Source organism: Drosophila bipectinata, chromosome XR (assembly GCF_030179905.1).
Source record: "Drosophila bipectinata strain 14024-0381.07 chromosome XR, DbipHiC1v2, whole genome shotgun sequence".
NCBI lineage: Eukaryota > Metazoa > Arthropoda > Insecta > Diptera > Drosophilidae > Drosophila > Drosophila bipectinata.
This window is the reverse complement of record NC_091735.1, coordinates 25,444,337-25,457,625: the sequence shown is the minus strand read 5'-3', so window position 1 is coordinate 25,457,625 and position 13,289 is coordinate 25,444,337. Positions and strand designations below refer to the sequence as shown.

The 13,289-nt window shown below is 42.8% G+C and overlaps 1 protein-coding gene across 2 annotated transcripts in view; it reads left to right on the top strand.

Moving 5' to 3' along the window:
- The first annotated feature begins 4,589 nt into the window (after nucleotides 1–4,589).
- Nucleotides 4,590–13,289, top strand: part of LOC108123849 (zinc finger CCCH domain-containing protein 13) — a 33,945-nt gene continuing 25,245 nt past the window's right edge. For both annotated transcript variants that reach the window (XM_070282946.1, XM_017239204.2), the window contains exon 1: nucleotides 4,590–4,782. The gene's annotated coding sequence lies outside the window, so the exon portion shown is untranslated. The remainder of the gene's footprint in view (nucleotides 4,783–13,289) is intronic.

The window sequence follows — 13,289 nt, the reverse complement described above, 5'->3', positions numbered from 1 at the left end:
CCCTCCATCTGTGGCATTTGTTTGGGATGCCTGCCCGATGTCGTTTTCCGTTTCCGTTCATCAATTTGCATAGAGCGATTAGTTCGGGCGGACGTCCATTACGAAAAACAGTTTATAGGTTTAGTCGGTTATTGAAGCAAGCAATACGGCCTATCTATTCCCAAAAGAAGTGCTCCACTGACTTGCTATCAGTCCCAAAACATCTATTTCGAGCCCTGTCACATACCTTTTAGCCAAATATCCCAATTGGGGCATTAGTTTCGTCAAGAATTTAAGCCAATTCCACTTCATTTGCAGCAAAAAAGACAACTCCAACCCCAAACCCACCCACACTGTCGATAGACAAACAAAAACTCGGATCCCACTCGGCGACTGGCAACCGCCCACGGCTGCCCTCCACGCCAGGGCTCACTGCAGGCACCCACAACGCCGTCTATTGATTGCAGATGCAGATCCATTCATCGCCGCTCATGGGGGACGCGAAATCCGAGACCCAGCCGGAGCAAAACCCAATGTACCATGGTCGCCAGAGATCAAATCGGAGAGTCGGAGTCGGCGGAACGAGAATCGTTATATTATGGGAGCAGTTGGCGGCGACCGGACTGGGAACTGAGTCACTGGCGATGCCCGCCGATTGATAAGGTGGCACATAAAAATCGGAGTGGGACTGCTGCTCCCGCCAATGAGCAGCACTTAAATAGATAAACCTTCCTCAATCGCTCAATTAGTCTGATGTTTTTCCAAACTTATAATCTATTCGATTACCTGGATAGGCCATCGTTATCAACCTATATCAACCCTAATCGTCATACAGTCACAGCCGCCCAGGAGAAATGAAAAAGGCAGGCATGTGAGGAGACTGGAAGGCTTATGTGTGGTCATCTTTTTGTTGGCGGGTAACTTTGTGGCGGAGGATATTCGAAATCCGGAGGAGCAACCGGCCGGGCAACGGGCATCGAGTATTTCGCACCCGCGCGGCGACAAAGATAAACAAAATGGCGCCCGAGCAGGGCCATTGGCCAAGTTATGAGGGACAAAGCCGGAATGCAAATGCAATATTCCTCCGCCTACAGCCCTCCACCTCGATCTGGTTCGGTCGGGTCGGAGCGGTGAGGTGCGTCTGCAACTGACATGATATACGCTTTGATGTCTCGTTTTTTTGATAAAGTACTCAATCTATAAACGCCAAGAGCAAAAAACCGAGAGCCGACTCCTCAGTCCTCAGTCGGAGTCCGGGGTCAATGCAAAAATATGGTATGGAATTGCCTGGTCCTGGTCCTGGTCCGGGTCCACTCGAACGAGGAAAAAAAAAGCCCAGCAAGCAAAAACTAAACGACACACGCACACACAACCAGATAAAGGCCAAAAACAACAAATCCAAAGGCAAAACCGAATTCAAAATCAGAGGAACAAGACAAAAATGGCGAGAGGCTGGCTTTAAAGGCAAAAACACTCCAATAACCCCCGAATGGCACTGCACACTGGACAGGGGCAGGGACTGGGACAGTGGACAGTGGACCGCGCAGAGTGGAGAGTGGACACTGCCAACTGCCAACCGAAAGCCAAATCAAAAAAAACTAAAGACAAAGCGCGACTCTGCTTTTGGCCAATTCACGCAACGAGGTAGAAGAAAAATCGTTTCATCACCGACCTAAGCAAATGAATACCCACTTTTATTTGCACACCCTATTGACTATCTGCTTTAGACCCGTTTCAAAATTTGTAATGGACCCTTGTTGGATATTTTCCATATTTTCCTTAAGCCCCTGCCCCTCAATAAAACCAAGCCCTTTATGAAACGTATGATGCGTTTGGGGGACTAATGCTCCTGATTTTGGTCATACAGTAATGTAAATACATCAATCTGGGAAAATGTCTATAGTTAATATACTCCATTTAATTCTAGGGTATTAAAAGTTAAAATGAAAACAAGAAAGGGAAGCCAGCTTCGGGCGGAACCGAACTTGATATACTCTTGCTCTTGTCGGCTATAAGAGTCTATATACTTTGGCCCTATAGACAGAAGGGCGATCCTGATCAAGAGTATACATATGTACTTCATAGGATCGGAGGGGTACTTTTAACTGCGGTGCCCACCTTTGACCAAAATGGCAATACCCTCTGCAAGGGTATAAAAAAGCATAAATCATACGCAACGATGTTGCCGCACTCGACTACGTTGCCATTGCTCTACACTTCCTTGCGATTTATCCATTTTATAAATCCTTTTTCTGCCGGCCTTTTTATTTCCTTTTTTTGTGCCCTGGGCGGCTCTTGGCCTTTGGTTTTGCCTTTTTGGCCGGGAAGTGAGTACCGTGCCCTTTAAATCAAATCGATTCGCAAGCAAATTAAAACATTTCAAGATTTATACGCACCACTGTCAAAAAGTGCTCGAGTTCGTTTATCAACCGAGGGCCAGCGAAAAATTACCATAACGATTGCGAGGAACCTGCTTGAGATGGCCTATTTAGTGGAGTTGGACTGCCTCCCCCCACACACCCACCCAGGGGCAGGGGCAAGTGTTGCCTCCCCAAAGTCATTGCAAGTTTAAATTAACGTAAATAGATCGATTTAAATAAATAAAAAATAAAATGATTAAAACTTTGTTTTCGGAATGGGGTTGGCTTTCGCTGCTGCCAATGCCGATGCCGATGCTGCTGCTACTGCGCCGAGCCGCGGGAAAAATAATCTGTCTGCGTCGGCACTCGAAACTTTTGTGCGTGGGTCCTGGGGCGCCCAATCCTTGCCATCTCGCCGCGAAAAATGGACTAACTTTTATTATTTTCATGGCGAAAGTTAAAAACATTAAAAATGCGCGCTCTGTGCGTGTAGTTATGAAAATATTGTTGCACGAGAACATGGAGCAACTCCAAATGGAGTAAAATTTGAATTCCGAAAAAATCCAGAACTCAGATACTTCTCAGAGCAATAATAAATTTAAAAATGTAAAATGACTAGGGCATGAATTCGCCTGCAAGTAAGAAACTAATTAAAGTAAAAAAAAAAGAGGAGATCCAGCAAAAAATTAATCAACGCCTTAATTTACACGTTACTATCACACTAAAATGGATCCAGCACTGAGAATCCAAACTATGAAGAATTAAAATTAAAAAAATAAAAGTAGATCGGGAAAAAGAATCATCAACGCCTTTATTTACACGTTACTATTAAGCCACAATGCCAACCCGTAGTGCCAACCCGTAGTAAAAACCAAACTATGAAGAATTAAAATCAAAAAAAATAAAAGTAGATCGGGGAAAAAAATTATCAACGCATTTATTTACACGTTACTATTAAGCCACAATATGGCACCGCTAGTAAAAACCCAAACTAAGAAGTAAAATTAAACAAAAATAAAAGTAGATCGGGAAAAAATATTATCAACGCATTTATCAACACGTTACTATTAAGCCACAATATGGCACCTAGGGTTAAAATCCCAACTATGAGAAATTAAAATTAAAAAAATAAAAGTAGATCGGGAAAAAATATTATCAACGCCTTTATTTACACGTTACTATTAAGCCACAATATGGCACCGCTAGTAAAAACCCAAACTAAGAAGTAAAATTAAAAAAATAAAAGTAGATCGGGAAAAAGAATTATCAACGCCTTTATTTACACGTTACTATTAAGCCACAATATGGCACCGCTGGTAAAAACCCAAACTAAGAAGTAAAATTAAAAAAATAAAAGTAGATTGGGAAAAAGAATTATCAACGCCTTTATTTACACGTTTAAGCCACAATGCCAACCCGTAGTGCCAACCCGTAGTGCCAACCCGTAGTAAAAACCAAACTATGAAGCATTAAAATCAAAAAAAATAAAAGTAGATCGGGAAAAAATATTATCAACGCATTTATTTACACGTTACTATTAAGCCACAATATGGCACCTTTAGTAAAAACCCAAACTAAGAAGTAAAATTAAAAAAATAAAAGTAAATCGGGAAAAAATATTATCAACGCCTTTATTTACACGTTACTAATAAGCCACAATATGGAACCTAGGGTTAAAATCCCAAACTATGAAAAATTAAAATTAAAAAAATAACCAAAAGTCAGAATAATAAAAGAAAAATAAATATTAAATCAACCAGCAGAAGAAAAAGCAGAAGTAATAGAAGACTGCTCAGTAAAAATATAAACAAAAAAATAATTAAATAACAAGACCTTTGAAAAAAGACCCCCTCGGTCGTAGTCTGGGGACTTACTGAACATTTTGCCCAGAGGGTCTCGCTTTTATATCCAATTCGAAGCAAAGGCTACTTGTTTATCCTTTTACTTGGAAAAACTACAATTTCCTGGCCTACTGAAGTTTTCCAGTATAGAAACCATTCGACGAGACTCTGTTTACGTTATAAGCATGTACAATGTTACGATATTCGCGTGGTTCCGAAACGTGCTAACTTAACGAAGGCTCGTGTCTATTCAGCTAAGACACTCACCGCAAGAGCAGCTAAAAGTATGCGGTATGTGGGCTCATGCAAGAGCTTTAAATAACTTGGCCAAAACCGGTTTCACGCGTATATTTGTTTTCTTTTCTTTCTTCCCTTGTTTTTGTTTTTGTTTTTAGTACGTTCGCGCCGCTCAACGACGTTGGTTGCTTGTCGATCCAAAACAACGAATCTAACCGAAATAAAGTCCAAGACTCTGCCCTAATAATACTCAGATTTTTGTCAATTTTTTTTTTGTGTTCTTATTTGATTAAAGTGCGCTCTATCCTAGAGGATTCAGTGATCCTGAAAGTGAAACATCCCCAAAGAACTGCCAGAACTCGCAGGTAAGCCAACAAGTCTTCCGTCTTGGCCATCATTGGGCTTTCGATGAGGTCAATCACGATCCGATTCTGTTTATTTCGACACGTGAACGAGCTTTCTTCGAGTGCTAGTGTGGTGGTTGTGCCTGAATCTGTGTGTTTGGGTCACCCTCGAGATGAAAGTGCAGCTGGGGGCAGTGGGCCGGATGGAAGGTCACCGCGTGTGGGGAGAAACTATCAAGAACAGCAGGTGAAAAAAGGTTACCATGTGGCTCAGACCCCACCCCAGAATAGGGGCTCTCTTGGGCTTGGAGAACTTTTACAGCCCTCTTCTTAAGTGGCCGTACTCTGAGAGTGAGAATCATCGGCTAGAAAGGCCTATGCCACTGGCCTGAATTCGGGACTAACTGTTCGTCGAACCCAGAACCCAGAGGTGCCGCGCTGCCGTGTTGCAGAAGCGGAAAATGTTGGGAAGTAGAAAGATATCGTCGTCATCGTGAAGCGCACATTAGGTTTGGTCTATTAAACGTATGTGGTGCTCACCGCCGAGCTACCAAGCTACCGAGCTCTGGAGAACATCTGATGTGTGTGCTGGGGTAATTAAAGAGACAACATCTGCAGAATGCTGCGGAGATCTTTTATTTATGACTTGACCATTTACCCAGGCCCCGGACCGAGCTGGAGTCTGAGCCTGGCCAAAAGTATTTTGCACTGCGGCTGCGTTGGTCCACAAATTCATAAACAACGCTGGATTCAGGTTTGCATGGCTCTGCTGGCGGGGGCTGGAGGAGCCGAGCCGTCGGTCCCCGCAATCAAGATGTTGGCTAGGAAAATTCTTGCCGTGCCGAGTCTCCAGCTTCCCATCCGCCAAGCCTCACTGGCATACTCTGTAACAGAGATGTTGCTTCTCAGGGGTATATGGGCTCTGGGGCCATCCTGGCAGATCACCTCCTGTCATCATATGCTATCCCTTTCAAGACATCCCTATTAAAGCCTTCTTTGGGGAGGATGAGCATGCAAAGTAAAATCCTCAGAAGGGTACCATCGCATTCGAAGACCCCCAGACCTCGTTTAGTTTTCATTTTCGTTATTTATTTTTATCTGCATTTTTCCTTCGGCCGAGTCGAAACGAGTTTTCCAACATCCAAAGCTTTTCTTCAGCTAGCCAGGCTCAGGCTCGGGCTGAGACTCGAACTGGTACTCGTGCACCCATGAGATCATATCATCTGGTGGCTGTCTTTTCGCTTCGCTGCCATCGCCTGAAATTTAATGCCACTCTGGAAATTGCAGTTGCTGCATATGCATTTCCATTACACATTATATTATTATTTTCCAGATCGAGCAATTGCACACGTATGAAGACGAATGTCAGGTAAATCATTCGGTCAACTGACTCTGACTCTGGCCCGATCTTGCCACTCAAGCCGATCAGAGGCTGTCTTGGCGCAGGCGGGGATTAAAGTAATTCGAATCACCCGATCAGGGAGCCCAGACTTTGATAAACGATCTATGGGTCCTTGACTTTGTGGGGCAGAGATTTACGATCCATTACTTCGCTCGAAAGAGACTTGCCACAAAGCCATTGCTACAAAGTACCACATGAATCACATGAATTTTGATTTCTTTCTGCCTTGTCTTGGGCTTATTGACTTCCTTTGTCCGGCACTCTTTAGGAAATCAATTGTTTCCTTTTCTTACTTCCCTATTTCCATATTTGTGTTTACAGTTAACAATCAAAAAGCGAAAACAAAGCAAACGAAGAGAAGCCAAGAGAGCCAAGCAGCTTTAAAGACTGCTGCTTCTTATGAAGAGCCGTAGAATGGCCACAAAATCATCAAGTATTTGCAACAAAAGGCTGTTATTTGGACTCCCTCCGACGACCCCTGTTCGTGGCGCTTCTCAGGCACCTTAATTAATTGACCCTGTCCACCGTTGGTGCCGGAGTAGTCTTCTCTTGTGCGTGAGCGTCATCTTTTGGGTGGCTCTTCGGGATTCTTTTCACTTTTTCTCGAGAGCTGCCCCGAGTGTCGGAGTTGCGAGTGTCGAGAGTGTGAAATTCCGACAATGGCACCTGCAGCTGAAAAATCAGAAACAGCAAAAGCCCCACAGCCCCACACTCGGGCGTGAGTGACAGCTGGCTGGGCGAGAAGAGGGCCAGGCAGAAGAGCAGCAGATACGAGTTGGAGGCAGGGCAGGGACAGGGGCAGGGGCCGGGGCGGGAGCCGACAAAGGCAAATGCATTGTTCGATTTAACTTTCACTGATTGCCCGTTGACAATGCCGTGTGGCAGACATTGTGATGCTGCTTGAGTATTCGTTAGTGTGCTGCAAGGTGTAGGTCGCAGCACATCCCATACAGATCCATACAGACACAGACTGAGGCACATCAGACACACACCGATATGTAGGTCTCGGCCCACTAATGATTAGCAAGTACGCCGGCAGGCAGTAGTGCGAAATTCCATTTACTTTCTATATGGAAATCCATTTGCAGTGCTAAAAATGGCAAGAAGTACCAATACCCATTCGCGGCAGAGGCAGAGGAGGAGGAGGAGGGGCGATGAATAAAAATTAAAATAAATCTCGGGAGCTTAGAAAGTTTACACCCAGAGTGGCGGTTGAAAAACAAAAAAAAAAACAAGAAAAGGTAACACGATCATTCTGCAGAGGCGACAACTAATTTGAGGAATTATTTTTTATGGCGTGCGGAAGTTTTGGCGGCCTCGATTCGGGCCTTTTCTTCTTGTCTTGTTGTTTGCTAATTAAATGATTGTTTTTTCCCCCGGTCGGGCCATGCCCTAGCTTCTGAGATTTGAATTTGACGGCAGGGGAACAAGATCGAGATAATCAGGCGGGCTGGGCATGCGAGAGATGACTGTTTCGCATTTAAAATGCTAATGGGGGAGAAAATGATGAAAAGATGAAAACAGTTCTGCGAAGTGGTGATGGATAGGCTATCCAAACAGTCTCTATTAATTCCATATTGATGGACAGCTGCATCTATTAGCTGCCTCTTGGTTGTCTTTGGAGTTTGGGCAATAAATTGCCTGGCATGCGGAGATGTCCGGCAAAGTACCCATGTTGCACAGCAACCCGACAACATATGCAAATTCATCATTTAAGCGATCGGCTCTCGGTTTGTCCAACAGGTGTTCAACATTATCGGACAGTAATCATAGGTTTTCCGCAGCAGTTGCACATGCAATGTTGACAGTTTATGTTTTAATACCCGCCTTTTAATCCTCGTCCAGGGTAATGGCTCTGCAGAGCCCCCCAGAGTCGCAGCTCTGTTTTCTAAGCTGGAAAAACTCTTGGAGCTTGACCCCCTGCCTGCTTCTTTTTAGCGGAGATGAGGGCTCTCAATCATGAACTTTTTGTAGCTCGGTTTCGGTTTCTGTTGCTGTTTCTGTTTGCTTTCATAACAAATCTAATTTATTGAAGGTGAACGGAAATGTGCGCTAATTTTTCAATGATTAATGATGTCTTTGCCGGTGCGGCGCTGTGCAGGCCGAAATGTGAATTACTTTAATTAATTAAATGCCAGCAAATGCCAGCCGTAGCAGCAACAACCCCATCGAGAGCGAGTCGTAACGATTTCAAGTTTCTTGACCTTCACGGCGTGGTTTTCTTTTTAGCCAACTAGCCCCGACGCAAAAAAAAAAAGCAACCGACAAACCAAACACAAACATTAACGGCTGCAGAGGCAACAGCAACCGATTCATAACTCACGACTTTCGCGACAATTTTCACCTATAACTCATCCAAATGATAACGAAAACCCGCCGAAAACAAAAACCAACTCGCGACCAGTTTGCGATACCCTCCAGGGGGCGATCACTGTACAGAGGACAGGGGCAGAGGCATTGACAGCTCCAAGCGATCGCTGGCAAGCGGAATACGAGAAAAACTAGACGGGAAGACTCCATATGGTGGGTGGATGTGGCAGGTTAGCTGGTAAAACATCAACACACTGGGCGTATGCGTGATATTTCAAAGGCCTTCGTCACATAAAAAACGGCATGAAAGGTAGCACTTGAGCTTGGAAAAGTCCAAAGAATACCGACAATACCCGTAAAACCACCTGTGGGACCACCCCAGTCGATGACGTTGAACTCCTTGCCGCCAGAAAGCGAAAACCTAGTGAGGCCTTTTCACTTTTATTCGTGTTTCGCGCCGAAAATCGATTGTTAATTTGCATTTAATTTATTTCGGATGCCCGTCCCGGGCTCGGGAAGGAGAAAATCAAAAAGTATTGGCCATAAAACTGTCCGGAGGCCGCTGTCGAGGACAAGTCCCTGTTTCAGGTGCTCGCCAGCTCAGGCGGCTCGGGTGCTGAGCTCCTCAGGTGCTCGGCTGCTCAGGTGCCCCCCATAAATTGTCCGTGGCTACCGTTGCCGCTGGGCAGCACCGTCTCGCCTTCTCTGCCTCCTCCATCACTCTCTCCTGGAGCCTCCTTTTCTCCATGCACTTGAAAAAATGTGACAAGTTTCCACATTGGTACTTTTAAAGAAAATACTTCCTAGCTAGATCTGGAAACTGTACTAAAAACCACAAGATGGATTTGTTAATCCGAAGATGTATAATTAAAAGCTTTGTTTCGTCTGCAGCGAAGTTTCTGGCACATCGAATCGATTTGGGCTGCGATTTTTCAACATTTGTGGCTTGGGGTTTGGGCCATGCCTCGCTCTCTCGTTAGGAGAAAGGCGATGCTGATCAGTCAGACAAACCAGTAAAGAAACAACAAGCCCCACAACACCACACACACACACACCACAGCGCGCAGTTCACTTTCTAATGATCCGAGCTCGTATCCAAAACCCAAAACCGAAAACTGAAAACCAAAAACTTAAAAAACCAAACACCGAATCGTAAAATCCCGAATATAAAAAATATGGCCAGGCCACAAAAATCTGTTTCTCATTTGCAATAATTTTTGGAGTTTGACGCCAGAGGCGCCACCGCAAAACCAACAAAAAGGCTGCATTCAAACGCGTCCTGTCATAAAGTTGCAAAATTTATTGGCGAATGAATGCGGAAAACGTACTCTGACCCCCTCGAAGCTGCAATACCCTTTCGGCAAACTATTAACTTTTCATTACATTTTTAAAAAGATTTTCAAAAGAAAAGTGTTTACAATACAATGACGAAACCACTGCCAGGTTTCTAAGTACGTCCGATTTGGATAATTGATACTCTCTTTGAAATAACTCACCTGACTCTGGTGGGCTCTGGTGGTGGGCATACGTTGACTAGCTTGCAATGCATTAGTAGGAGTATTGATTAGGTCCCTGACAATAGGGCCCTGCAGCTCCAATTTTTGCAGGTAAATAGTATATTCTTAGCATTTCGTTGAATTTTATGTTAATATTTCCATCCAAATGGTTCAAAAATATAATAGGAAGCTATACAATATAACACATAACTTTATGAGAAAGAATTCAAAACAATAAAGGCAATTACTCACGTGTATGTGGGGTTTTTATAGTTTCAAATATTCTTACTTATGTTTAAATATTCAAAATATAATAATTTGCAACTATTTTTATATGTCGTTCTTTCTTAGGTTGTGTTTTATAAAAATATGTTTATCCAAATGATTTTAATATAGAATTAGCTAGACAATTTAGAGTATAACTTTATCAGTAAGAATTTAAAACAGCAAGGCCAATTACTCACGTGCACCTGGACATCGAGGCTCTTGGGCAGGTGCATAGTTTATGTGGGTGTTTGTAGGGAAAGGTGGGAAAACCATCCTTCCCACTGATTGGATGTAATGTTAGTTCGGTAAAGGCCATTCCCCCTTCCAACTCAACCTAAAGATCTCAATATAATATAAAGTGTTTAAATAATATTTAAAATAATAAAATGATTAAACAAAAATATAATCTATGTCTTAATAATCTAACTTATAGACCTATTCATTTAATAATAACTTGAACTATAATCTTATCCATATCAAGATTTCTTATTTTATAATCTTCATAATAAAAATGTAAACTGGAAGTTAAGATACTCACATGGAAGGCGGAGTAATTACTCACTTGACAAATTTTTATGCATTTAAGTAGTGTGTTTCGATAGGGATTAATAGATTAGATCCTGGTAGTACTTCGATATAGATCCTAGTAGTACTTAGTAGCTCTACTTCCATGTCCTTTGTGCATATATTTTTGTTACAAAATGTATGTTATGTGACTCTTACTGTACCCCTTTAGGATTATTGTTTTATAAAGTTTTAATCTATGAAATAAAATGCTATAATATAATTTCATACATGAATCCCAAAGTATACTCACCTGCATCCTTCCACTCAAGCTCTAGCCAATGGTTGTACTAACCTGCCTCTGATTCAACTGTACCCCTGTGGCTCCCCATGGATGTGTGGATAGCCTCTCCCTCTTCTGCAGACCGGCACTGTACCTGCCAAAATGGCGCAACCTGTTCCAATTTGCCGATCCTCCCCAATTAGTACTGGGTTCTGGGGACTGATTTCTATTCAATGATGTTCCATCTGCAATAAAGCAATAAATTAATTAAACAAGGTTTTGGCAATTTGGGAGGAGAATAGGGAGAAGGAGAATGCACTTTTCCGAAACAGACGCCACCCACACATACCCCAGCACGGAGCAATTGAAATGAACTTGGCCTTTTTCCAGGGATGTGGGTAAAACTAGACACTTAATTAGTGATACCCACTAAGTTTAGTTACAGGCACTAACGTTTTAATGGGTTTTAGAGAAGAGACACATAGTTGCCAACAAGTGGCGTCTCCACCTAAACACACGGTCGGCTCCATCTGGAATTTTTCGAAAAAACGATGTACGTGCATATGCGTGTATGTGTTTTTGGAGTTATTCGAATTAATTACTATTTTTAATTTATTAAACACTGTTATTACCTTGATTAGATAACTAATTAGCATTATTATTGATAAACAAATCAGAAACTTACGAAGTGACGCCACTGATCGTGCGAATAGGAGGGGGAGAGAAGGAGGAGAAATAATAATGGCGGCCCAGAGAGGGCGCCCGGCGGTCACACTGATTTCTTCTTCCAGTGTTGATAAACGTGCGAAATCAAAATTATGGCACGTGGGGAAGGTTTTAAATATTTAAAAATATATTTTTGTTGAATTGGGGATAACTGAGGCAGCTAGACCATCTCCAAGTGCCTCACCAACAGAATTTTGCAAAATTATAAGACTTAATTCATTCTGATTGATTGATTGATCTACTTGATGAAATATAGATATAGATATAGGATATAGATATTAGATCCTGATCCTCCTGAAATATACTTTTATAATTATACAATTCAACATTTATTGTAAAATAGAATTAAGAGCTTAAGAGCTTAAGAGATTATATAATTATAATTATAATTGAGCTTCATAAAAAGGTGAATCGAACTATAATGGCAAGGGGGTTTCACCATTCTGGGACCCGACCAGGCTTATGAGCTTGGGGTAGGGTCGGTTTAGGATTTAGTAATTAGAGCTATGAGGACTCTACCCTTTTCCAAATAAAAGTGAAAATCTCCGAGGGTACAATTGGCTTCGTTAAACGATCAAAAAGGTTCAAGTTTTTTACTTTATGAAATTGAAACCCGTTCCGAATCGCAAGTGGCTGAATAGCAAGGCAACAACCTGGCCAAATGCAAAATGAAAACGAAACCATCGCCGCAGATCTGGCCCGTCCTGTCCCGTCCGCTTTTCCCAGCTTTTTGTCTGGGGTCAACTGGTTCGCCCTGCTCGCAATTAACTCGAGCTGGCCGCCAAAATGGGTTCGACTTCTCCAGTGCCAGCCCCCAGTCCCCAGTCCTCAGTCCTCAGTCCCCAAACTACAAGCCCCAAACAATGCAAAATAAAACGCAGAAAAAACAATGCGAATAATAATCGTAATAACGATACAAGTCCAGTAACGAGACAGAGATTAATGTCGCATGACAATCATGACGGAAATCTGAAAACCCAGAGCTGAAATCTGAGCCCAACTGGACGGCGTTTTCAGAAAAGTGAAAAGTCGTTGTTGTCGCCGGCGAGTCGCGAAAATTGACAGCACTTTCAATTGCCACAACAGTCTCGATTTAATGAAAATAAAAGTGAAACACCCAACCAAAATAAACATCAAAATAAAAGTAGAGGCCAGTCAAGAAGCGCCCTCGTTAGCCGGGGAGTACTGTGGGACAGACACCGAAACCCAAACCCCAACCCAAGCCCAGACCGAAACCGAAAGTGGCGGGCATTAAAACTTAATTAAGGCACAAGGTTCACAGCATTAACTGGACATGTCTGGCCCGTATACAGTATATCATTTTGTGGGGCTTTGGAGGTGACTTTAAGTGGGCAGTTGCAAAAAGTGGCCCACAAAGGTAAATATATTAATACCAACTAATGGTCTATTTTCAATTGCTGACATTGGAGAAATTTCAGCTCTACATCTGCCTTATTCATATTATTACCCGCTTTTCCCACACAATTATCAGAAGAGCATGGTCCACTTTGTGTCAGAATATCCCACAATTCAAATCCAT